General features: G+C 40.6%; 1 protein-coding gene and 1 long non-coding RNA gene across 5 annotated transcripts in view; one reads left to right on the top strand and one right to left on the bottom strand.

The window, feature by feature from the left end:
* The window catches only part of Cep83 (centrosomal protein 83), a 102,318-nt gene extending 88,912 nt beyond the window's left edge, over positions 1-13,406 (bottom strand). The window contains exon 1 of one of the 3 annotated variants that reach the window (XM_057757805.1): positions 13,108-13,406. The gene's annotated coding sequence lies outside the window, so the exon portion shown is untranslated. The remainder of the gene's footprint in view (positions 1-13,107) is intronic. The other 2 variants (XM_057757803.1, XM_057757804.1) reach the window with 2 other exon arrangements.
* A 141-nt stretch (positions 13,407-13,547) lies between these two features.
* LOC130866671 (uncharacterized) lies at positions 13,548-26,046 on the top strand. Of its 2 annotated transcripts, none has more exons than XR_009056362.1 (4): positions 13,548-13,712; positions 14,389-14,439; positions 21,572-21,672; positions 22,580-26,046. It is a non-coding gene; the product is annotated as an uncharacterized LOC130866671 (long non-coding RNA). The 2 variants fall into 2 exon arrangements; XR_009056361.1 differs by having other exon boundaries at positions 13,548-13,737.
* The last annotated feature ends 1,796 nt before the right edge of the window (positions 26,047-27,842 follow it).

Here is a 27,842-nt window from a genome sequence, read left to right as displayed (position 1 = left end):
TGTCCTGGAACTAGCTCTGTAGACCAGGCTGGTCTCGAACTCACAGAGATTTCACAGTTAGTAATAAGTCTCCATGTCATTATTTGTGAGCTGGTGGCCCAAAGAAAAATCTTACTATGTAAACTATTTCCAGAAAATGCTACTATTATTTAGCCCATGATGTAAAAACACCTGCAGTGGGAACAGAGAGCTCAAAGTTCAGCCATGGGAAGCTCACTCATAGAGAAGGCAAAGAGGACCCTCTACCAAGGACTCACTCAATTAGAAACCTTGTTAACTCCTCAGTTTCCTGTCAATTTCTGCTGGATGATTATAAGTACCAGATTTGATGATGTTACCTAGCTACTACTTGCTATTTGTTTTTGGTTTTTGGAAGCCTCGCCAAGGGGACACTCCAGTCTGCTCCGTTCTCAACCAGGACCTCCAAATGATTGCCTGAATTGGGTTTCCCATCGGTTTCTACTGTATGACTAAAAGTCCCTGATTTAATGCTCTTACCCTTTGCTCTCTCAATTAGCTTACTCCAGGCGTCTCTGTGGGATGTTGTCAGTGTCCAATTTAATGCTGTACATTTGCTGAGTCTAATAACCACTATTTATTCTTTCACTTTTGCTTGCTATATGCTTAAACTCCTTCATTCGAAAACAAAAGAATGTGTAACAGATTGTTCTCCAGACCATACAGAATACCTCTCTATCTGCCAAATACCAATAAACCTTAATGACAGAAGCCATCTACAAAACTATGGTGATGTGATGCTACTTTCCATTAAATTTACAATTTCTGAGAAAGTATGTCACAAAGAAGAAAGTTTGTCAACCAACTTCATATGCTTTATGATAGGTATCACAAACTTTGTACCTTAAAAATAAACAATTCTAGCCTGAGGAGATGGCTCAGTAGATAAAGTGTCTGCCCCACAAGTGTGAGGACTGGAGTTGAGATCTCAAGCACACATGCAGAGAGTTGAGTGAGTGTGACAGCCACCTATAAGCCCAAAAACTCAAGAGGCAAAAATAAGGGATTCTTAGGGCAAGATGACTAGCCAAAATGGCACAATTAGTGAACTTTGGGTCCACAGAGAGACCTTGCCTCCAAAAAATTAAGTGGAAAGCAACTGACACCCAATGACACAGGTAAGTGTATACATGTGTACCCACACACATTAAGAAAAAATTATTAAACTTTTAAAATTCTGGGGTAGTCTGATTAATCAAAAGCTTTCTAAAAACGAATATATCATTTGACCTAGACCTTCCATACTGAGAAATTAATCCCAAGGAATTAATGTGATAAATTATACTCTGAATTGTTTCATTAAGTGCTGATGTGTACACCCTACATGCCAAGGAGTAATGACAGACCAAATTAGTTTGCTGACTTCATAGTATTTATGTCCTCATCTTGTCTTTAATGGACAAGGAGAGCTAGCAAAGAATGCTATAACACCAATATATGCCATGAAACTCAGTACGCTCAGACACTGACATTTACAAACTTCCATGCATTAAAAAATCTCTGCTGGATGGTGGTGGCACATGCCTTTAATTCTAGCACTCGGGAGGCAGAGGCAGGTGGATCTCTGTGAGTACGAGACCAGCCTGGTCTACAAGAGCTAGTTCCAGGACAGGCTTGAAAACTACAGAAAAACCCTGTCTCAAAAATCCAAAGATAGATAGATAGATGGATGGATGGATGGATGGATGGATGGATGGATGGATGGATGGATGGATGGATAGATAGATAGATAGATAGATAGATAGATAGATAGATAGATAGATAGATAGATAAATAAATAAATAAATAAATAATCTCAGCAGGTTGTGCTGAAAAAGTCATATGGGGGGGGGGGTAGAGAAATGCCTTAGCAGTGAGAAGCACTGACTGCTCTTACAGGGGACCCCCGTTCAATTTCCAGGAACCACATAGTAGCTTATACTGTCTACAATTCCTGTGCCAAAGGATATAATGGCCTCTTCTGACCCCGATGGGCACCAGGCATATACACATTATACATGCATACATTCAGACAAAACACTCAAAACAAATCTTTTCTTAAGTTAGATTTTTGACGAACAGTAATGAAACAACAACCTTTTTACATACAAAAAAAATAAAATGAACCTCAAGTCAGGTGTACTTGAGGTTTATACAGAGACTCAAATGAACATAAAGATTTCTGACCTCTAATACCAAAATATAATCCTATATGAACACCAGACCAACAAGAAAAACTGACTTTAAAAACTGTCTCTAGCCGGGCGGTGGTGGCGCACGCCTTTAATCCCAGCACTTGGGAGGCAGGGGCAGGCGGATCTCTGAGTTCGAGGCCAGCCTGGTCTACAGAGCAAGTGCCAGGACAGGCTCCAAAGCTACAGAGAAACCCTGTCTCGAAAAACCAAAAAAAAAAAAAAAAAAAAAAACTGTCTCTAGGGGGAGGCTTCGACCCGGATGTAAAATAAATAGATGAATAAAAAAATAAAATAATACATTTAAAAACTGTCTTTAAAAATAGCTTCTTAAGGAATGACAGATGTTAACCTCTGGTTTCACCACATACCCACATGTGTACCCAAACACACAGATCCTACACTTATCATATAATCCTACCTAACATTTATAGATATTCACACTAAAGAAATGAAAACATGTGTCCCTACAAAAATTTTACACAACTATAACAACTGAGACTTAAACACAAATCCATCAAAGATGAATAGAGAAACAAATTGTGGTATTATTTATATAATAGAGTATCACTCAGGAATAGTAAGGAATGTATAAATGTCAAAATAATTATGATCTAAAATCACATTCAGATAAATATAGGATAAATATCATTGTATTTATATAAAAATCCAAGGAACATGTAACAATAACAAAGAAAAAAATCATGATTTCAAGAAGGAGCAAGGAGCATACGGGTACACAGGAGGGACTGGAAGGGGAGAAGAGAAGGGTGAAGATGATGTAACTATATTTTAATTTCTAAAAACTTACAAAAGAAACAAATCCAAGAAACACAAACGTTGATACTTGAGAAAAATCAAGAAACTAACTCGAGTATATTTGAAGCGACTAATAAATATCTAATATTATACAAAGAATTATGAGTAATATAAAAAGCACAAAATATGTATTATCCTCCAGAGAAGAAAGCAGTTTCAGTCAAAAGCCACACAGTTTTCCTACTTCTAACATAATGGAATAAAGCTACAAATCCATTTCACAAAAAGAGCCAAAACCCAGTCATTTCAGTGCTCTGAAACCCAACCAAAGGCTTAAACAGTCTGAAAACAGTCATGAAAACAACGGGTATGGATAATAACCGAGTCCACGGTATTCCTACTATTGGTTGTTCCCATCTCCTCACACATTATATTCCATATTAATTATATTTAACAAAGACAAAAGGACCAGTACACCAACATGACAAGTGTTTATGTGTCTAACAGAACTCAGACATATAAGAAGGGGGAGACAATTAACTAGAGAAGACTGCAAATGAACGACAAGGCAAAACAAAAAGTACTTAAGAGTATAGAGAAGTTGACTGACCTTATTAATCACCATGATTATAACTGACAGACATTCCATTCGAAGACTACAAAACATGCAAATAATTATTTAAGACCGGATCTCACTACTTAATACAGGATAGCTTAGAACTCATTACATAGCCCAGGGTAGTCTTCTAGAGCCCATTACACAGTCCAGCATAGTCTTCTAGAACTCATTATATAGCCCAGGGTAGTCTTCTAGAACCCATTACACAGTCCAGCATAGTCTTCTAGAATTCATTATATAGCCCAGGGTGGTCTTCTATTCAAGATCCCCTGGTCTCAGTTTCCTAAGTGCTGGGACTACTGGTGTGTGTTACCATACTTAGTTCAATATACATTCTTAGTGAACTCACAGGAGCATTCTCCAGGATGTTCCATATACTGAGTCATAAAACAAGCTTAAGATAGAGAACAGTCTGAGGTGGAGGAGATAGCTCAACCAGTAAAGTGCTTGCCATGAAAGCATGAAGACCTGAGATCAGATCCCCAGCACCCACAAAAAAAGTCAGACACAATGATGAACACCCTTAATCCAAAGTGGAGAAGGAGGATCCCTGGAACTTGTCAGATGGCCAGTCTGGCCAAATTAGTAAACTCCATGATCAGTAAAAGACCCTACCTCAGAAAATGATAGAGAGCTACTAGGATATCAGATATTAACCTCTGCCCTCCACACAGACATGCATGTGTTTGCACACACACAAATTATAGATTAAAACAACAAACTAGGAACAAGAAAGGAACTTCTTCAATCTGATGAAGGACTTACATCACACTTGATAGTGAAAATGTGCATGCTTTCACCTTTAGAACACAAACAACGGGGCTGGAGAGAGAGCTCAGGGGTGGAGAGCACTGGTTGTTTTTCCAGAGGACCTGGGTTCAATTCCCAGCGCTCTCATGGCAGCTCAAAACTGTAACTCCAGTTCCAGGGGACCTTGACTCTTTCACACAGACATAAACACAGGCAAAACACCAATGCACATCAACACAAATCTTTAAAAAAAGAAAGAAAGAACACAACGCACTTTGAACATTTCTATGCAATATCTTACTGAAGAATCTATACCATGAGTTTAGGTAAGTACAAATGAATGGTACAGACTGGAAAGAAAGGCATAATTCTTTTATTCAGAGACACGGTCATTTATAGGGAAACAATATGCAAGAGTTGACTATATTTTTAAATACTAGCTATGAATGATGTGAATATCAAATTAAGAAAACTCCTTTCACAAGAGCATCAACAATTACAAATTTCTTTAGGAAAAATATATAATGGGCTGGGTATAGTGTTGCATGTCTTTAATCCCAAATATTCAGGAGACAGGCAGAAGCAGGTGGATCTCTCTGAGTTCAAGGCCAACACGTCTATGGCAGTGATTCTCAACCTTCTAATGCTGTGACCCTTTAATAAAATTCCTCATGTTGTGGTGACCCCCCAATCATAAAATTATATTTGTTGATACTTCATAACTATAATTTTGCTACTGATATGAATCATAAATATCTGATATTTCCAATGGTCTTGGGCAACCAGGAAAAGGGTCGTTCAACCCCAAAAGGGCTGAGAACCACTGGTCGATGGAGTGTTCTAGGACAGCCAGGGTTGAGAGACTATCTCAAAACAGAAAAAGGATGGGAGGGAGAGGGTGGAAGGAAGGGGAAACCATAACAAACATGGGAGGTATTTACACTAAAATTTCAAATAATGTTAAGAGAAATCAAAACTCTAATTACTCATGCACACATTATATGTTGATAGATTAAAAAATAATTTTCTTAAATTAGTAATTTTACCCTCAAATCCTTTCAAATCTCAGACTTTTTTCTAACAGATCTGCAGAGTGAACTCTAAATTTTCTGTATTAATGGGGAGAAGATGAAAGACCCTAGGTAGTGTGGTATTAGAGTAAGAATTAAACACACAGTTATTAACAGAAAGTATGAACAGAATTCAAAGCTTAAGTATCTACATTGCTGTTTATCCAAATGAGATTTTACAAAGATGTCCAAACAACGAAAAAGAACAGTCTCTGAACAAATGATGCTAAAAAAAATCACATTAAGTCACATTGAGAAAAGAGGCCTAGACCTTAATGTTATAAGTATATACAAGTATTTCAATATAGATTCCAGATGTAAATGAAAAATAAAAGAAAGCCCACACAGGAAAAAAAAACACTATATAACAAGGAATAGTACACATGAACATACAGAAATCAACTAGACTTCATTAAGAACTTTTGCACTTCAAAACACATTAGAGAAAACATGAAATCATGCCACAAAAATCATCTCTAATCTCTTAATATCCAAAACACATAAAGAATTTTTACAATATATAGCATTTTGTATATATTTAGTAATACATAATTTTTCAAAAGGGACACTCAACATGTTCATTATAGAAAATGTATAGAAATGTAGAATATCATCCATGTAGAAAAGGTAGGAATTCTGATCAATTTTTATTAAATGTATATATTTTATTATATGCGAGATGCATGTATGTATCTAGCATGTGCATGCTCAGTGTCCTGGAAGTCAGAAGAGGGCATCAGACCCCTGGACTGGAGTAATGGATGGTTGTACACACCGTGTGGGTGCTGAAAATCAAACCAGGTCCTCTGCAAGAGCAGCACATGCTCTTAGCTGCTGAGTCACCTCTCTGACCCCTGACCACTCTCAAAAAATGAAGATTAGAAGTATGCAAAGGGAGAAAAGAGAAGGGTACGTATCTCACAAGAATCCGTTAGGACGGATGACATACAGTATAGCATTAATGTGCACTATGACTGAGTCAGGCATTACAACTTGCCGTCTTTGATACCAAACAACTGTTCAGGAAAGTATCATTGCCCACATAAAAACAGTAATGATTAAAAAAAAACAAGTAACTGATCTGAAAAGCTAAGTAGCTGGTAAAATTTATATAGCCAAGACTTTAGTCTTTGACTTCACAATTCAGGCTCCAAACTCATCCCTGTTTTACTGCTAACCTGTAGGTAGAGTTTTCCCTGTCCAGGAGCCACTTCCAAATTAACACACTGAGGCTTATATTAATTACAGTGTTCAGTCAGTAACTCAGGCTTGTTACTAGTTAACTCTTACATTTAAATTAACCCTTATTTCTTATCTATGCTTTGCCATGTGGCTTGGTACCTTTTCTCAGTACGGCATGCCCATCTTGCTTCTCTGTGTCTTCTGGTGACTTCTCTGACTCTGGCCTTCTTCCCCATCCCATCATTCTCAGTTCGGCTTTCCCATCTAACTTTATTCTGTTCAGCTATTGGCCAGTCAGCTTCTTTATTAAACCAATCACAGCAACATATATTCACAGTGTACAGATGGATTATTCCACAGCACAAACCAAAGGCTTAATTGTCTTCATCAGCAAGTTCAGATCTCTACAGAAGACAACTTTCCAGAGACAGGTTTACAGATAGTGCTACAGTGTTAACATTTCTTGAGTAACAATTTCATCAGTAAATACACATGCTATACACACTTTGACTTCCCAGACCTTAGTCTCCATCTACACACTGCACGCAGCTGTTTAGCCTTCTCTGATCCCACACATTTCTCTATCAGTTATATCCAGAATCTTTACTACCACTATTGCTAATGACTCCTATTTCTGTCTCGCCCAGAAACTTTTCCTCCATCCTACTCCCTGACTCAGTGCCCTCCAATCTAAGCTGAATGTCTGTATTTACCCTCAAACCATATTTAATGAAATTAGTGTGTCTGACTTTTAGATCTAGGTCAGATGTCTTTCTTACATGCTCCAAAATATATTCACATTTATTCTTATGACATTTACTGCATTAAATCACAAGTTACTTAATTCCCCCAGCAGACAATGTGATGTTTAAGACTGTAGACAGTAAGGTACATTAAGACAGCCCAGTCTTATTTTCCAGTGTCTAGAACAGTGCTGGTGTGAGAGCTAATGTTTTAAGTTTTAATCACTGTGCCTAAGAGATTCATGAAACAAAAAATGCCTCAAACCTGTAAGCCTCTTGCCCAAGGACAGATAGTTCCTAAAGTGCTGGAGGCTACTGTTTATGGAAGATAACAAGTTACGTGTTCTCACTCCCCTAAACAAGTTTGTTTGACCCAACTATGTACAACGTGCTTGAGCATACCTGGGCAGGAGGTATGTCGGGAGGAAATACATCAGGATGTACATACATTTACTTGCCTCTGATTGACTGTATTGAAGGAGGTTTGGAGGCAGGAAATATATCGGATTTATACTTACACATCCACTCAGGCTGGTCTCCTGAACCTCTGCTTCTCCTCTCACACCATCACAGAGCTAAGAAATTGTGCTTACGTGTTAAGGTTTCCATGTACCTCCAGAAGTCACAAGAAAAACATATTCCAACTCCACTCCAGTTTTAGCTAGTAATACATCCTAGCTGTAAAAAAGGCTGATATTAATAATTACTTAATAGTTTTTCTACAGATTTTTGGTTGATTCGGTCTCTTCAGATATCCTTTATATACACTATTATTCAAAATATTTATACTGCATCTCTGTGAAATATCATACAAGATATTTCAGCACCCTGAAAATACATCACATACTTTTTGTTCTCTAATACTGTACCTGCTTTAAAATAAAATATGATGTAGATGAGAAAGATAAAGGCGAACACTAGAGATAGGACTGCACCCTGGAAATCCCTATAGCTTTCAGTGGTTGCTATGTTTTAGTGCACCCATGTTACTGGGCAACAGCTTAGAAGCTAGGCTGGCAAGCTCACTTAAAACGTAAACCAACATTTACAAAAATACCAGTACCCAACTTCATCTCTTTATACCTTCACCTATAGCCACTCTTAGCTATGATATCAGGTATGGATTTAGGACAAGCTTATTAAAATTACCTAAAATTTTAAAGACATATTTTGACAATGACAAGCATTTTCCAAAGAGGAAAGATCAGATTTTAGGTTCCTCCTAGTCCTAAATTTTAATTATTTAAACTACTTTAAAATCATAACATACAGAATGTTTGGTCAAAAGTGAGACCCCAGCCCCTGGCATCCATCCTTCCAAGTGCCAATGGAGCAGGAATGGGGCAAGAAGCTCCATTTCAAGCCCTCTTCTGGGAGTCACCTTGGTCCAGACTTCACCTCGGGGAAAGCCCACCAAGCAGTGACCCCTCCCCAGGGAGGGTCAGGACCACTCCCACAGGCTGTTTAGGGTGCCACCCAGAAAAAGAACACCTGGTTTCCCCTGCTCTCTTCCCCTCGCCATACTTTCTGGGACCACCAGGGAGCACTGCATTAAACAAGGCATCTTTTATTTGGTCTGATTTGGTCTGCATGGAATTATTTGCATGGTCAGAGAGGCTCGCTTGTCTTAAGAATATTCCTCACACAGAAGACAATAAGTGACCATTTTCTAGTCCCCATGACTTTTCTCCTCCTAGAATATTGTTCAAGCACAAAAGAAAAAGTACTAGACTTGATCTTTCCACTATCCAGAAAGGGTAGTCCTGACAAAAAATAGACATGTAATGAACTTCAGAGGATTGCTAATTTCTGAGAAGCAGATTAAAATACTGACATAGTTTCATCAATTAAATGTTTACTGAGGAAAAAGTAGGATGGAAAGGAGTGGAATCAGATGGAGACAGAACAGGAGGATGCCAGAGGAAGAAAGGAAGGAGACTGAAGGGTTCACATTGTAAAACTAAGGTTCTTCTAAAGAAGAACCAGGAAATTGACCCTACCCACCAAGCACACATGAGAGTGGAGCCAGAATTCTTGAGGGAGTTCTTAGTGATGCTTCTGTCATGGGAAATTCTCAAATATTCATTCACACTTTCTAGGAACAAAATCTTGGCTTTTGATTCCAATGATCCCCCGTTCTTTAATCTCCAATCTTATGGTTTACAGCTGACCTTCCTACATTTTTCAAACATGTTCTGACTTATAGGAAGGATCGGGGGTACAAATGAGCATTTGTCATTCAAGAAACATCAACAACTTTTGTTTAGAAAAAAAAAAGAATATGCTCATAAAGAGATTAATCTAGTCAAGAAGGAAAAAAGATAACATCACAAAGTCCAAGTATCAAATAAATAGGATTCACAAATACATACTATAGAATTTCAAAAGACATAGTGAAATTGAACCTTAAATAAAAGGTGTAATTTAGATTTTTTATTTTAAAGGAAGAAATTGGCAAAGAAGACTGATACTGGAAGCAGAAAGCAGGCTTAAGGGATAATGGAGGAAAACAAATTTGGATAAGGCACCTCTTCCATAATCAATATGAGCTCAGAAAGCTAAGGACATACAATTCTGAAGAAGTCATTTTGAGTCAAGAACTCAGTTGTGGTGTGGAGGAACTGGAGAAATGGCTCAGCAGTTAAAAAGGGTGTGCTGCTCTTGCAGAGGACCAGAGATCTGAGCACCTACACAGGTGGGCTCACCACTGCCAATAACTCCAGCACTAGTGAATTCTAGCTGACCTCCACATGTGTGCATACACACAAAGCAAGAGGTGAGTATATTCTGAATTCGGTTGGTAGGACTTTTTTTTTTTTTTTTTAATGTGCATTGGTGTCAGATCCCTTGGAATTGGAGCTACAGATAGTCGTAAGTTGTCATGTGGGTGCTGGAAATTGAACCCGCGTCCTCTGGAAGAGCAGTTAAGACTGCCCTTACATGCTAAGCCATCTCTCCAACCCCAGTAGAACATTTCTTATACAGATATAAGCATATTCCCAGAAGTATACATAAGTTGAACAATGTAAGAGAAGTAGATACTGGGCCTAATACATTATATACAACAAATCACTAATCTTTCTCTTAGGAATTTATTCTTCTGCACTTTTTGAATTAGGACAGTCACAACACTAAGGTATTTATCACACAATATGAATCATTTTTTAAAATCTTGCCCAGTTCCTCAATGGCTCATTACTTCAACATCAGCATTTGAAGGACACAGGAAAAGACAACTATAATGAATTTGGCTTTCTGAGCTATTTTAGTAACGGTATATAATCCTGAGGTTCCAATTCCTATCGTTAATTGCCTTAGGGTTTCTACTGCTGTGAAGAGACACCATGACCAGAGCAACTCTTATAAAGGAAACATTTAATTGGGGTGGTGTACAGTTCAGAGTTTTAGTCCATTGTCATCATAGTAGGACTCGGTGGTGTGCAAGCAGATACTGTGCTAGAGAAGTAGCTGAGTGTCCCACATCTTGCAAGCAATAGGAAGTCATCTGAACGACATCTTGAGCAAAGCTTGAGCAAAGGAAACCTCAAAGCCCATTCCCATGGTGACACACTTCTGCCAAGGCCATGCCTACTCCAACAGAGCCACACCCCCTACACACTTATGGGGGCAATTACATTCAAACTACCAAACTAATAGTTTGAATTTAAAGACATCATCTGTCAGTTTACAGGCATGGTGCCTCATACATGCAGTCCCAACACTGGGGAGACTGAGCCAAAAGGATGCCAGGTGTTTGAAGTCAATGAGAGATATACAGTGAGTTCCAGATCAGCCTCAGCTAAAGGATAAAACCCTGCTTCAATTTAAAACAACAAATAAAAACAATATAGAAACAACAACAAAAAGATCACTTAAGCCCGCCATTCAGGCCTGAAGTCCATTAGGTCCCAAGAAATTCCTTTTCCGAAACTCTGGCATTTATGTGGAACTAGTCTGTAGACCAGGCTGGCCTCGAACTCACAGAGATCCTCCTGCCTCTGCCTCCCAAGTGCTGGGGATCAAAGGCATGCACCACCACTGCCCAGGGGGCCAATCTTTTTATCTCTGGCGAAAGAGGGGAGGCATATGGCTGTTCCATTAACCCATGCTTGTTGTACCCATTAGCATTATCAAGGTCTATGCCAGCCTCTAAGCTCCCTCAGTTCCTACTGGCAAGAACCTGGTTCAGTCATCCTGGCTGGCAAATCCCTTTTTTCTTCCTGGTTCCCCCTCGGGGCCACCCGAGAGCGCAGATCTCCCATTAAACCTGGATATTTCTTAATTTGGCTTGTTTTGATTTGGCTTGATTGGAAATTTTTGCGTCGGTAGGGAGCTCGTGTTAGGAAATATTCCTAACACCTTCCCCCAGCTCTCTGGCCTACATAAACTCGGCCATGATTACCCAATCTCTTGCTCTGCTCTAGACTCCAGGACCCCTTTCCTCTTGCTCTCCCCTCTCAAGGCCGGGTCTGCTGCGCTGGCCATGTTCACTCTGGACCCTTCTTTGATGCCTCTGGCTGTTCTCTCCCTCATATCTACAATGATACTTCTCCTCAACCATACCTTGAAGCAGTTATGTCCTCATCTTCATTCAGCCCCAAAACTCAGGAGGCAGAGGTGGAGAAACTGCCAATTCAAAGTAAGCCTTGCTTACAAAGCTAGACCGGTTCTTATTACTTTCCCCACCAAACAGACCACTTTTAAAAAGTAAACAAAAAACTTAATTTACCTTACAAGTTATATCATTAAGGGTTCAACAAATGGAGAGTGAGCCTACTGTAATCCCAAGGCTTAAAAACTTGTGTCTTGCAATCTCTCAAATGGTGCATGTAACTCTAAACTGTTATCTTGTTATTTAAAAATATTACTAAAGACAGTCTGCAGACTTTATCGCCTTAGAAAAGAAATAAAGAGAAATGCCCCCAGCATACTCTGGAATAAGTAACAGCCAAAGAACAACTCAAACCCATTTGCAAGGCTCCAAAGAGTCACGTGACACAGAAAAAAAAATCAAAGCGTTCTACTAATTCTAATTAAAGTGGTCTGAAGTCAAATCTAAATACAAAAGATGAGAAATGTTACCACGTATAGGCTAAAAGTATAAAACTAGCGAACTCTGAACTCCGATCAATAAGCCACATTTAATTGTGCTCTAGTTGAAATCAGACTTGTTTACGGTGATGTTGCTTGGCAACAGAAGCACAGCTTTAACAACCAACTCAGTTCTTTAGACCTCATTTAGTACTTTATACTAACAGTTGGAAGATATTATGAATTCATCCTATAGTAGAAAGTTCGGAAGAAACGTATCCTTATATCCGAGACATCTTTGAAAAGTAAGTGACTTGATAATTAGGTGACCAAAGACTTAAAACACTAAGTAAAGGCCAAAGTGTCCTTTTATTATAGTCAGAAATTGAACTAAGGATTCGCCAAAGTTATCAAGCCACAAACCCCCCTTATATAGCTCTCAACAACACCTGCACACATCGCTGCCACAACTGTCTTAAAGAACAAGGAAAATGACAGCGTGGCTTCTCCACCACCAATTAAACTGGAGGTGCTTCACATGAAGGCAGTTACTCAGCTGGCTAGCATGCCGCAGTGCACCAAAGAGCCCCGTAACGAGTTCCACGTGCTTCGAAAGACCGCATCCCGAGCTCATCTCACGGCCTGCCTTCCTAACACGCGCTTCCTCCTTTTTTTTACCAGGAAACAAAACCGGGGTTCAAGGGCGGACGTGGAGGAGGAGGGCTGCAGGGTCCCACCCAAACCTAAAATGAGAGGTTACTTACCAAACTCAGTCCTTGCAGCTTGCCCAAGGAACACGAACGCGCTCGCCCCCGGGGGACCCCGGCACAGCTCCGACCACCGCCACCCACTCCGATCAGCTCGCCCAGGCATTGGGGCCGAGGTGGTCGGGGGTCCCAGAGCTTGGGTGTCGGGCCCAGCCCGCCACGCCTGGGGCGGTCCTGGCAGCCGCTCTCGCCGCGGGCTGAAGAGGAAGCTGGGGACAGCTGAGGTAGCCCGGGAAACTCGAAGGGCCGAGAGGGCGGCGGCGGCAAGCCCGGCTCCTCCTCCGCGGCCCGGCCTCCTTGGCAGACACGCCGCCCCCTCAGCCCGGCAGCCCGCCACTCGGCGCCGCCGAGCCGCCCTTGTCCGGAGCCGCCGCGGCGCGCCAGCAGGAAGTCCCGCCCCCGTTCTACGTCATCGACGCCGCGCGCCGCCCCGGGCCGGAGCCGTTGGTGGAGGGACCCTGGCTGCAGCGACGGTTGCGGCTGCGGCTGCTGCGGTGGCCGAAGTGAGGACGCCGCTTTGGGACGTCCCCTGTTGGCTGCATCGAAAGCCCGCGAGCCCGAGGATTGGCAGGTCGCGCCCCGGACACTCGTGTCGTGAGCAGGTCTCACCTCAAAGCCCGATGCCGGGTTGGTTGAGGGATGCTCTCGCCCTCCTCCCGCCCTTGTCACACCTCCTTTTTCTGAGGACTAGGACCGGTGCTCTCGGCGCCACCTCTGTCCCTGCAGGCCGCCTGTCATCGTGCCTGCTGGGCGGATTTTCGGGCTCTGGCACTCAGCCCGCAAGTGCGGAGTCGCCCCCAGCTTGTCACTAGGGAAGTCAGGTCAGGACCTCCAGCCCCATTGTCATCCTATTGCTCGCCTCCTCATAGGGAGTGACAGTGAGCTCCTGGTCTTCAGGCTGTTAACTGAAGTTGACACTTGGTGCCACCTTTGACAATACTTGTTACCTAAAGTCTGAAATGAATTAGGCTTCCAGCGCCGTGGGAGAAACAGGCGTCCTGTGTCAATCAATAGCGTAGCTTCCGTTTGTATCTCTGACCTCCCAGTACAAGGGCAACAGAGCTGTGGCGTTTTTTGAAATGGGGGTGGGGTGCATCCGAAGCATAGTGTTATGTACATTAGATACGTGGGAGACATATTCACGACCAGAATAGAGAAACCGGAAATCCTGAATGTGACATTGTCAGTAACAATTTGCCGAACCAGTGCTGCGGCATTTTTATAGATGACCTTAACCCCGAGTTGTGTGGATTCAATTATGTTTTACGGTTTTCCCAGATCATGAAATCAACAGTAGCAACCAGTGGAACCATCCGTTAGAAATCTCTGGTAAGTGTGGAAAAGATGACTAGGAGGAAAAGCGAGTGGAAGGAAAGCTCTCACACATGAACACTTGCTACATGAACACTTAGAGAAAAAAAATTAAACCATTACAAAAAATAGTAGAAAATCTGTGCTGAAGAGATGGCTCGATGGTTTAGAGCGCTTCCTGCTTTTCCAGCAGACCCAGATCCTGCTGCTCACATCTGCCTCTAACTACAGCTGCAGAGGAATCTGACACCTTTGACCTCTGTGAGCACCTGCACCCGTGTGCACGTACCCACGTGTAGACACACATAACTAAAAATAGTAACATTTTTTTAAATAGAACTCAAAGGTGAATGTATTGATCACCCTGAGGTTAGTTAGAAAGGCCTTTTCCAAGAATGAAATAAACCGCATAAAACAACAAAGATTGTAATTAATATACCCATAAAATTGAAAATAGCCATAGAAAATACATTTATATCATTTGCAAGAAGAAAAATATTCCCGACATACAACTCTTAGAAGATCAAGTATAACTTTCAACAGCTGATAATAAAAGTTGGCAAAAGAGAGGTGTGTTCATTCAGTAGAAGACTCTAGACCCATTAAGCGTTCCATTACATATGTCCATAGACTATGGGTTGTATTTGCCCAAGAATAAAAGCAAAATACAAATCACAGTGTACAGAATATGAATGCATGTATGTTGATATAAAAGTACAAAAATCTAAATGAAAGTGAGACAGTGATTTTTATCTTTTGGATGTTTTAACTTTGTTTGGAATTTTTAATTCATAAACATCATTTTATGAAAGTAAAGTCATATTTTTTTAATTAAAAATGTACCAGGGAAAGGAGATACCACCAGGCAGTATCCCAGCACTTGGGAGGCAGAGGCAGGTGGATCTCTGTGAGTTCGAGGCCAGCTTGGTCTACAAGAGCTAGTTCTGGGACAGGCCCCAAAGCTACAGGGAAGCCCTGTCTCGAAAACAGAAAGAAAGAAAGAAAGAAAGAAAGAAAGAAAGAAAGAAAGAAAGAAAGAAAGAAAGAAAGAAAGAAAGAGAAGAAAGAAAGAAAGAGGGAGAGAGGGAGGGAAGGAGGGAGGGAGGGAGGGAGGGAGGGAGGGAGGGAGGGAGGGAGGGAGGGAGGGAGAAAATTAGACACCATGACCAAAGAGGATGAAATTTAATATAGGGCAAGGTGTAATAATATTAATATTATTATAAGAATATAATAATATTAATGAAACATAATACTAATGGAACAAAGCCATAGTCCCAATAGATACAGAAGAAATATTTTACAAAATTCAAAACTCATTAACATTAGAAAGTTTCCGCAAGCTAAGAACAGAAGGGAACTTCCTCAAGTAGATTGGTTATCATCTTTTGAAAACTTAATGGTGAAATAGGAAATCTGCTTCCGCTAAAATCAGGCATAGCATTAACACAAAAGTTTCTATAGCAGGGGAGGAAAAAAATCCAAAACTTCATATGGTCATATGAAAGACCCCAGATAGTCAAAGCAGTCCTGAAGGGGAAAAGGCTAGAGAAAGGACAGTGCCTGATTTCACATTATATGACAGAGCCATAGTGACAGATACAATATAATACTGGCACACAAACACCCAGGGTTCTTCTCTGACCTCCACACATATGCATACATTCATATACACATGCATAAAAGACACTATCAATGGTAAAAACTGACTCATAGATTAGGAGAAAGTATTTGTAAATCATTTATCTATAAGATACCCAGGTATGTGAAGCACTAAACCCGAAAACAATGCAGTTGAAGGCTGGGGAAGTTGGAGAGATGCTTCAGTGCTCTGGTAGAGAACCAGTATTCAGTTCCCAGCATCCACATCAGACAGCCAACAACTGCCTGTAATTCCAACTCAGGAGAATCCCGTGTCCTCTCTTGGCCTCCTGAGGCACCTGAGCACACATGAGCATAAACAGAGACTTGAAAAACTAAAATAAAAATAAAGTTGAGCGTTGGAACTAGGGGTGTAGCCTAACTGGTGGAGTCTTGCCTAGTATTCACATAAACATAGGTATATACCTGTAATCCCAGCACAAAACAAAAAACTGGAAGTGGTAATGGTGGAAGCAGAAGGAATATGATCTTGAGGTCAGCCTGGACTGCAAGATGAGACCCATTCTGAAAAGGAGGCAAGAGGTATAGAAAGCATAGGCATTTCTCCAGTGATGGCAAATAAGCACATAAAAAGATGCTCAGTATCATGAATCAAATGTATACCAAAATTGATTCACCATTGCACACTCATCAAAATGATTATCAGCACCTAATACACAACCCAGGAAGTAACAAATCCTGGTGAGAATGTGAGACATTGAAACTCTTGTGAATTGATGGCAAGGCTTTAAAACCACTCTGAAAACCAGGGTCACAGTTCAACAAAAAGAATTACCAAATCTAGTATTCCACTTGTAGTATTTACCCGAAACAGTTGAGAGCAGAAGCTCAGAGATAAATCCATGTTTGGAGCAAAAATATTCAAAACAGCTAAAATGTGGAAACAAGAATGTGTGTGCATGGATGACTAAGTGAAACATGGTAACATTCATCAATAAAACACCGTTTACTCTTAGAAAGAAAGGATGTTCTGACCTATGCTACAGCATGGGTTCACTGTGAGGATGGGAGCTAGTCATGCAATAGAATATAACCAATCAGAAAAAGATAATAAATAGAAGAATATTTATGTTTCTACTTAGTTACTTAAATCACAGAATAATAGCTGCCAACTCTGGGGGGAAGGTAGAAACCAGAAGTTACTGCTTAATGAGTACAAAATATCAGTTGTTCAGGATGAAAAAACGAGTTCTGGAGATGGGTTATAGTGCAACATTATGAATGCATTTCATTCTTCTGTATCATACATTTTAAAATAATTAAGAGGCCAACCATAATGAAACACTCCTGGAATCACAGCACACAAGAAGTGGGAGCAGGAAAATCAGGAGTTCAGGATCATACTACGCTACACAGAAATTTTGAAAACAACCAGGACTAAATGAGACCCTGGCTCAAAAAAATGAAAAATGAATAAATTAACCTAAAATTTTAAATGATTAAGGGATAAATTTTATGAGTATCTCGATAAAACGAAGACTTTCAGTTCATCTCTAGTCACGAGAAATGCATGTCTAAAGTATAGTAGATTCCACTTCACATGCTGAGGAGCTACAGTCGGTCTTGTAGAGCCCTAATGTCAGTGACGCTGCAAGCAGCTGGAACTCACACATCACTGGTGTCAGCACAACATTCGTTAGTGAACGTTCACAGTTTAAACTAAACAGCAGTCTAACCTATGCATGAGCCATTCATCTCAGTTACTTGACTGAAATTAAATTCAAGTTCACAAGAATACTACATGTTTAGGACAGCCTTATTCAAAAAGTAGTTACCTAACTCAGGAACATGAAAATTATACAGTCACACACTAGACTACAAATAAGTAATAAAAGGAACATGCTTGGGCTGGAGAGATGGCTCAGTGGTTAAGAGCACTGCCTGCCCTTCCAAAGGTCCTGAGTTCAGTTCCCAGCAACCACGTGGTGGCTCAAAACCATCTGTAATGAGATCTGGTGCCCTCTTCTGGTGTGCCGGCATACATGCAGACAGAATACTGAGAATACCGTATACATAATAGATTTAAAAAAAAAAAAAAGAACATGCTTGTCTATACACTCAACAACATGGCTAAATCTCACAAATATTTTTTATATACAAGAAGCTGAGCACATCAGAGTACATGATATTTGGTTCTGTTCAAATGGAATCCAAGAAAAAGTTTTATAAATTTCAAGCTGACTTTAAGACACAGCAACATAGTAGATAAAAAGTCTAAAGCATCTTAATGATAAAACAATTTTATATTTTGTGTCAAGTTACTTTTAATGCAGTTCTCAAAACTCACAAACTGAATATCTAAGATATGTGCATTTTATTATTAACTATGCCACAACAGCTTATATATTTAAAAGTATTAATAGAAATGACACCTTTTGATTCATTGAAACACTAATTACTGCTAGGAATGCCACTCCCTTCCTGATATCAAGATACCTGAGAAATTTGACCAGTAGTTAGAAAACCACTTACTGTTCCTGCTCTCAGGAAAATGAAGCACAAGTCAGTCCTCAGGACCAATATGTTGATATCCATGGACTCTGTGAGATGGAAAATATCCATTTGAAAAGATTGTATCTGATGAAAACAGGAAGTTATTGGAGGAGGAAGGAGACCAGCAAGAGAGGAGGAGGAGAAGCCTGGCAATATGAGTTCACCAGTAAAAGCACTTGCCGCACAAGTCTAAGTCTGATCCTGGGAACTCGACTAAAAGTGGGAGGAGAGAACAGACTCCACCAAGTTGTCCTCTGACCTTTGCATGTGTGTCATGCATACACATCATGCTCATGCACGAACACACACACACTTTCAATTTTCAAAGGAGAGAAGGAGAATGAGCTTTGAAGGAAAGGTACAAATAAAGCATAATGGCACACACATAACTATATGAGACCCATTCATATGCTTAAACGTACGTTAAATTTAACCCATGTGAGTACCTTGATTTAAAAATGTTACACATGGTAAACATGATAAGCACAGTCATATCAACCACTGACCTTTTGATCATTATGGCCAGGTGTGGTGGGACAAGCCTTTAATCCCGGAGACAGAGACAGGCTGAGTTCAAGGCCCTGAGTTCTAGGACATCCAGAGCTTCACAGAGAAACCCTGAATCTAAGAACTAGAAAAAAAAAAAAATATGATGTACTGAGTACATCCAAAAAATTTTGTCATTCCTTAATTACATAGTATTTCTATTGTAGTAGGCATTATATGTGTGTCAGCTTATAACAAAAACTTGAGATCATCAATTTAGAAAAAAGTTTATTGTGTCTTGTAGTTTGGGATTGTTGTGCATAATCATTTGGCCTTTTGGGGGCCACTAGTGAGGCAACACACCATGGCAAGGAATGCAGAGTTGATTCTCAACCTATGGGTCAAACGACCCTTTCACAGAGGCCGCCTGAGACCATCAGAGAACACAGATATCCACATTACATAAATAAAACTATAATAACAGTAGCAAGATTGCCTGAGACCATCAGAGAACACAGGTATCCACATCACATAAATAAAATTATAATAACAGTAGCAAGATTACAGTTATGAAGTAGCAACGAAAATAATTTTTTGGTTCCACAACATGAGGAACTATATTAAAGGATTGAAGTATCAGGAAGGATGAGAACCACTCATGGGTGAGAAGTGAAAGAGAAATAGAAGAAGTGGCGGTGGTGTTCCACTATTCCCTTCAAGGGCCTGCTGCCCATAATAAAGACCTCCTAGTAGGCCTTACCCATTAAGAAGGCTCTGCCACCTCCTAATGGTACCACACTGGGAAGTCACTGTTTACCAAAAGAATTTTCAGGAGGGCATTTAAGATCCAAACTGTAACAATAAATAATACAGGTTTTAGAACCAGGTAGTGGTGGGACGTGCCTTTAATCCCAGCACTTGGGTGGCAGAGGCAAACAGAGCTCTGTGAGTTCGAGGCCAGTCTGGAACAGAACTAGTTCCAGGACAGCCAAGACTATACAGAGAGAAATTCCATCTCAAAAAGCCAAAAAGAAAGGAGAGAGAGAAGGGGGGGGGGGTCTAATTTGAAAGGATACAGGAGACATATGTTATATACAAATATGTTTTATAAAAGGAGTTTGAGCATCTGTAAATTTTCTTAAACATAAAGCATCTGGAAACCAATACTGGGTGAACAACACTGTATAACACTGAGGAATACATTCAAACTGCAGAAAAAAAAATAAGTGCCCAAATAATAATAAACAAGCTAGTCTATTATGAAAGATCAATGGAAGCAAATGCTATCAAATTAAAGACTTTGGTATTATCAACCAACGTTACTAATTCTTGGAATAATAGGACTTGAGAAACCTAATAAGGAAATCTTTTTTACAAGTTTAAATTCTAAATAAGAAAAAGGGAAGACATTTGGAGTGTTTGAACAAAACATAGCATGCTGTGGGATATAAGAAGTCTTTTAACAGAGCAGACATTGCAGTATTACTTTTTACTTTCCACATTTCATAGTTTGTTGCCAGGGACAGAAATAATACATGAGGAATAGCTTGTTTTATGGAATATCAAGGGCGGGGGACTTCTGTTTTCTATAGCTTAGTGGGAAATGAGACGATACTTGTCTTAGAATCTACACACATTTTTCCTTCATCTGTTAGCTTCTCCTTCCCACATTCTCTTATATTTTTGGTTGTAAGCCTAGCCTTTAACGGCTAAGCCCTCTCTCCAGCCCCACATTCTCTTTAGTAATTATGCTTTCTCTTAGGTCCTCATTTGCCTCTCTCCTTTTTTACTTTTTCTCCTCTAGACCAGATTTCTCTGTTTTCACAATTGATGCTCAGGAGGCATTTTAGGAACTACCCCTAACACACACCCGTTTTTCACAGCACATGACCATGAAAACCTGAAACAAATACATTGAATATCTGTTTCTGTACTGGGGCTCCTTGGAAGACCAAAAATCATGGTAATATCTAAAGGGCTTGTCCCAAACCCAATTTTTGTCCCCTTGGAGAGTAATGTTCTCTATAATGATGCTTACTCCAAATAATAAGTTCTCTGAAAGAGTAGATAATCATGTTTACCATGGTTTGAAAAAATTAATCACTTTTACATACCCATCAAACAACTATATGCCAAAGTTCTTTGCTGTGGAATGATTCTCTTGTACACTGTAAAGATTTGTCACTCATATTGGTATAATAACACTCTGATTGACTACTGCCAGTCAGGAAGTATAGGCTGGGTTATCAAACTAAGGATGATGGAAAGTATGAGAATCTGAGGAGTCACCAGGAAAACAGTGGGGAGCAGGAGATGAACGTGCCATACCAATAAAGGTGCTGCCATGTGGCAGAGAGTAAATAAATATGGGTTAATTTAAGTGTAAGAGTTAGCTTGTAATAAGTCTGAGCTACGGGCCGAGCATTTATAAGTAATATTAAGCCTCTGAGTGGTTATTTGGGAACTTGTGGGCAAGAGAGAAATGTCTAACTACAGTTCTTCACTTTTATAGATGATACTACCTACTATTGGTTATTTCACAGCACCTCCATTTTCAAAGTGTCTTCCTGGACTAAACGTGGAAAACACTGTGACTCACAAAGAGTTCAAAGGGTGGGTTATTTATATAAATGTCTCCATCCACTATGTGCTGATTTTTTCCATGTTTACCATTGAGAAGATGATTGCTTTCTAATTTTTTTCTCTTAATTCTGAAGCTGTACAGCCTCTTTGATACTTACAACCTTATATAACTTATAAAGCTATGCGTTTCAATCGAGAGTCAGGAATTAGGCTAGAAGAGAATAGAAATAGAATAGAAAAAATAACTGAGAATAAGGAAAAAAGAAGTGATCAGGCTTCTCTCATTTTTTAATTTATAAGTAAAATTTTGTGATCTTAATAATCATACTCTGAGTTCTCAAAAGAAGTGTTTTATAAACTAGATATTGCCTAAAGATTAGGGACTAATGTGATAGCAATTTAGGAGGCCCCAGGAATACAGGGCATCCTGCAGTACAAAACTTAGTCTGAGTCTGAGAGAAGTAAGCAAGATAGAAGTAGGCATTGATTAAAGGAAATGGGGTTTAAAATTCAAGGGAAAAAGTAGACCAAGAGAGCCTTCAAGACTGGTGTAGGCTCTGCAATAGAGCTCCAAGAAAGTCTTGGCCGTGGCAATAAGACTCCAAAGTGCAGGAAATAACTTGAGAGGTCCCAGTTTTGAACAGACATGGCTGTGCTCAGCCATTGGTGGGGAAAAATCCAGGGAAGTTTACAGCTCATAGCTTTAATGATGAATCCCCAAGATACAACACTTGGAAGACTGTTGGCTAACTATAGTCCTCAGTTTGCTCTCTCTCTCTCTCTCTCTCTCTCTCTCTCTCTCTGTGTGTGTGTGTCTGTTTGTCTCTGTGTGTGTATGTGTGGTGTATATACTGTAAATAATACTAAAATAGTTTGTGTGTGCCAAGGTGACTGTTTTGATGTTTTTCCCTTTTATATTTTTTTTCTTTTCAACCAGGATGTTGGATACAGAATAAGAAATTTTGGGAGATCAAAATTCAGGAGTTCAGTTCCAGCCTGGAAAACAAGATGAGGGAACTTTCCAGCCTGCACCAATGTTCACATTTCTGATTGACTTACAAGATTTTCCTTCTTTTGATCTCAGAAGTCATTTGGAAACTTGTGGGGGAAATTTCAGCATATCTTTTAAGTTTTGTTTATGGTAAGCAGGGGAGATACATCAGAACCTAGAGAAGTGTCTCAGCCTCCAGACTCAGTAGCCTTGCCATCAACCCACCACTAGGTTTTCCTATCCAGGCTTTGGGGTCACATTTCATTGTCAGTGTGATTCATGTTCACGGTTTACCATCACAGCTAGCCATAGTTTTAGTGGCTAGTCTTAAACTCTTTGCTGAGGGGTGTGTGTGTGTGTGTGTGTGGTTTTTTGGTTGGTTGGTTGGTTGGTTGGGGCTGTTGTTTTGGTTTTTGGCAGAATTTTTCACATTTTTATGGTAGGAAAGTTTACATTAGCATTAAGAAATGCTTTCCTAGTTTGCTATTGCCCAGTAGCTGCTTCTCAGCACTGCCGGCTTTCATGGAATTTTCGGTATTGTTTTTATTTTGTGTCTTGATCTTTGCACATGAACCATGCCATTATTAGTTTCTGCTGGAAATACTTACATGTGTGGCATGTGTACCTGCTCATGTGTGTATGTCTGCACAGATGTGCACATGGGTGTGGAGGACAGAGATTGACCTTGGGCATTTCCATTCATCAGTTCTTCAGCTTATGCTTTGGAGCAAGGTCTCTCACTGAACCTGTAATCATCAGCTCAGATAGGCTGGCTGGCCAGTGAGACTCACTGATCTGCCTGTCTCCTCCCTCTCAGTACTGGGGCTGTTGTCATAGCAGCGGAACACTTCACTGGCTGAGTCATCTCTCTAACCCTTCTGGAAACAATTTTTCCAGAATTCCTACTCAGGGCTTTCATCTTCGTCGTCTACTTTATCTTCATGCATATCAGTTCCTGCTGTGCCTTCACAAGCATTTGTATCCGCATCTCTTGTCTTCTTCATGGTCTTTTCAGTCCTACTTTTCATTGGTGTCATTTGAGCGGGGGCGCTCTTAAACCATCATGTGGGGGAAGCTGCTCCTCCATGATCCCCATGGGTCTATCCTCTTGAGAATGTCTTTTATGAAGGCAAACTGCAGTTCCTGTCACTCAGTGGGCTTCGGGCTGCAAGTGCTGCTCATCATTCTACTCCATTGTCCGTCAGATTCGATTTCCCTTTAGTTGTGCTTTGAATAAGCCTAAGGGCTTACCTCATATGACCCAGATCCTTATTCCCATGGAAAATGTGTGCTGGTAACTATTTACATCTCATTCTGGAATTGCTGCACCTGTCCTCCCACAGTTACAATTTGGAATCAAAATGTTCCCAAATTGATCACCTATGTGTTTTTCTCTGCCTTGTAGCATTTTGATTTCTTTTTGATCTTGCTCAGTTACCACTGCCAAGATAGGAAATCCTTGCCTGCTCATAACTGTTCCCAGAGTTCAAAATGGCCAAACAGTAGCCATAACTTATGGTCTAATGGGACTCTTGTTGTTGTTCCCTACAGAAATTCACCCATTTGGAAGCCTTCAGAGTAAAGGGTTATAGGAACAGGAAGCAGTGTCCCCTAACAAGTCAGTGGGGTCACTTCTGCTTCCTCTGCTTTGTTCTTCTTAGTAGGAACAATACCTTATAGGTCTCTCTGTGTTAGTGTACGTACTGTTTCTTGAAGGATGGCGCTTAATCCTTATGAAATCCTGCTTCTGAGCTGTCACTTCAGCTAAACCATTATTACATTGGAAACGAATGTTAGGGTCGAGATGAATTTTAGGATTGAACAACAAGGTCAGGAACACTGAGGAAGGTAAATAAGGAGGTTTGCAACTGGGTATAAAATAGCCAAGTTGCCCAGAGAAGAGAAAGTGCAGAACTCTGGGAAGAACAAAACCTGGCTCTAGATGTTTCAACTGGCCCCGGGAGCCCCACCTCCACCCTTGAAGGAGCATGTGCGAGACATCATTGCCCTTTCCTTAGTAAACATCTACACTTTATAGGTAGTTACACTGTCATAGATAAGCATGCATCTAATTGTAACAGACTGAATTGTGGGTAATGGCTTCTAGGAAAGCTACTTGTTTTAGAAAGGACACCTTCTCATACTCTGCCAAGGATGGACAAGGGAAGGAAAACTGGTGGACAAAGTCCAGATGCTGTAGGTATCCCTTTGCCACTGACACGTGGCTCAGACCACACTCCCCTCTTTGCCTTCTCACCTGCTGAAGTAAACCCTGGCAGCTTGTTCACTCTACCTGAGCTCTAATGTCAATCTCTTTCCTTGAGGAACACAAGCACTGAGCCTGCTGCTGCACTTGACATTGGAGGGAATGTGGGAGGAGACATCTCTCCTCATCCCTAACACCGTCAGTGGGTTGCCTGGTGTTCTATCAGACTGGATGGCCCTGTTGATTCTCTTGTCAGGAGTTCACATATTATCTTGTTTGGATGCTCAATTAAATTAGATCTTTAAGGCCCTGGGTAGCAATAATATAGGCTAAGGCCCTGCAAGGCAGAGCAGCAAATCCACACCCAGAATAAGTCCTCATCGCCGTCAGGATGGACCACTAGCCACTCTAAAATTGGAAAAGTCCATGTTATTGACCTGCTATCAGGGTCTGATTGGTCTCAAGTGATACTACCATATTGGGCACACAGTGTAGTTCTGTCGCGTGCAGGTTCTTCAGAGAAAGATAGGTATGGGTTGGCTTTTGTAACTGGGAATTTGCTGTGGCTCGTGTGTAGCCTCGTGTGAAAACATGGCTGGCTGCTCATGTGTTGTTGTAGTTCTAGACAGTTCTAGAGGAGGCCATGACAAAAACTTGCCTAACACCAACTGATAGAATCCTTTGTTCAATTTTTCTGTTTCTCTTCACGATGAATGTTCTAGTCAGAGTGAATTATGTCATTAGCCACTAAGCAACACAGGCACCTCTAGGCACAAAATCCTAAAGTGAGTGCACCTTTGGGGCATCCTTTGTTTTCTTGCCACTGAAATTTTATGGCATAAGCAGGGCATTCCTTGAGGCATGGCAGTTGATCAGTTTGAGCTCACCATGCTTCAGAATGTGTCTACTGTATCTTCTTTGTAAATTGTGAGATTTCACTGAGCTTGCTCAGGAATGTACTCCTTAACTGAGCATGCCTAGTATTGGACCACCCCTGACATGAGTTTGTATAGGCTCTCTGAATAAAATTCCCATGCTGTCTCTGTTGGAAGAGCTCTGTTTGGGAAGAACACCTGTGCTCTCTCTTGTCCATTGCAAGTAATCTTTCTCTACTCCTTTTTTATATATTGACTATGCTTATTTTGGCTTGCACTTAACAATGTATGAACCCATTATATTGGATTACAATATAATAAAAAAAAGTCTTTACCCCTTGTGTTTTCTCTCACAGCTCCATTTATTATATACCTCTTTCCTCACTTCATTGCCTCTGATCACCAAGGGCTAATGAGAAGGTTCATACAGGATGATCATACCATCAAACACTTGAAACTACCAAGCAACATTAACAAGAAACAGCAAAACAACACATACAAAAAGAAACATAAAAATGACTTTTGCTGTGATAAGAAGGCCATAGGTCTTTGTGAAATAAATACTCTTGCTTCCTCCCCATCAAACGCATAGATCAAAGCTCTTGATTTAACAGTCACAATCAAGATAAGGAGGAGAATGACAAAATAATACATGGGGTCACAAATTAACAAATCCTGAATGTGGGAAATTGACAAACGGTCCAGTTCCTCAAGAACATCAATGGCAGGAGATTGTTTTAAAGTGATAATTGTATCTCAAAAACGAAACATCAAGCCAAGTTGGATAGCTTCCAGGTAAAACAGCCTGGTTTTAAAGCCTGCTTATGTGCTCTATCGTTTTTCGAGACAGAGTTTCTCTGTGACAACTCTGGCTATCCTGGAACTAGCTCTGGTAACCAGGCTGGCCTCTAACTCAGAGATCTATCTGCTTCCCAAATGCTGGGATTAAAGGCGTGTACCACCATGGCCTGGCTTAGTCTGTTCTCCAAGGAAGAAAAATCAACCTAATGTAATATACAAACCCTATAGAAACTGAATCAAACTTTTTAAAATTGCAAACAACATGTGTGAGATTATGGATTTGATCTGCAACATTAAAAATACCTAAAAAAAGAAAAACAATCTTAATATTTGACATTAAGGAATTACAAACTGTCCTCACAGGACATTGTGATATGTGGTTAAATTTTTTGAACTATATCTAGATGCCACTTGATATTGAAGAGGCTTGATATCAGTGCAGCCATAACAGGCTGCAGGCTAACAATACTGGGACTGGGCCTCACCCTTATAATAACCAGGAAAAAAACACAAATTGTACCCTGCGGGGGATCAATCAGAACTGAGACAAACAAGTACTAGACGCTCCAGAACATAAGAATAGCTTACATAACTTATATAGAGGTTACCCATTTCCTTGCAGCAACGTCAGTACAAATCCCTGTTTGACAAGACTTCTGCTGCTCCACTCCTGCCCCATCAGCAGTTCAACTCCATCTGAACCCAGAATCCCCTGCCCTCGCCCCAATCCTTTACTCCTTAAAAACCCTAACATAGCTGAGCTCGGGGCTCTCTGATCCAACTGCTGTGTCAAAACAGGGCAGAGTCCGAGCTTGAGCTGGCAATAAAGGCTCTTTGCTTTTGCATATGAACTCAGACTGCTGGTCATCTCTGGGGGGGCTCGTGAAGAAGGCATGACATTTGGGGGCTTGTCCAGGATCCCCCAGATCCACCAGGACCCCTGACCCCTGGAGCCTTTGACTGGTCAGTGAGTGTCTGTTTTGTTTGGTTTCGCTTTGTCTTGTACTTTGACTGGGCCCATTTCTAAACGACCTGCACAGGTTTTGGTGGATGCACTGGAGGATCACAGGTTGGGGAACTGGGAGATGTTCCAGGACCTTTCCGTACAGGATTTGATCTTGGATCCCTCTGGCTTCTCAGAATAGACAAGGCGGGGTCATGCTCTGTCAATCAGCGACAAGCCATCTTCTGAGTTTCAGTTTTTCCTCCTGTTGACCGGAAGAAATCAATTTTTCCTCCAGGGGTCCGGTGGGATCTACATTCTTTTGTTTGCTTTTGTGTCCGACACTTAAGACTGGCATTATGGGACGGAAGCCAAGTACTCCCA

This window comes from Chionomys nivalis, chromosome 25 (genome assembly GCF_950005125.1).
Source record: "Chionomys nivalis chromosome 25, mChiNiv1.1, whole genome shotgun sequence".
In the NCBI taxonomy this organism is placed as follows: Eukaryota; Metazoa; Chordata; class Mammalia; order Rodentia; family Cricetidae; genus Chionomys; species Chionomys nivalis.
The sequence above is the reverse complement of the archived record's forward strand: the minus strand, read 5'-3'. Positions and strand labels throughout refer to the sequence as shown.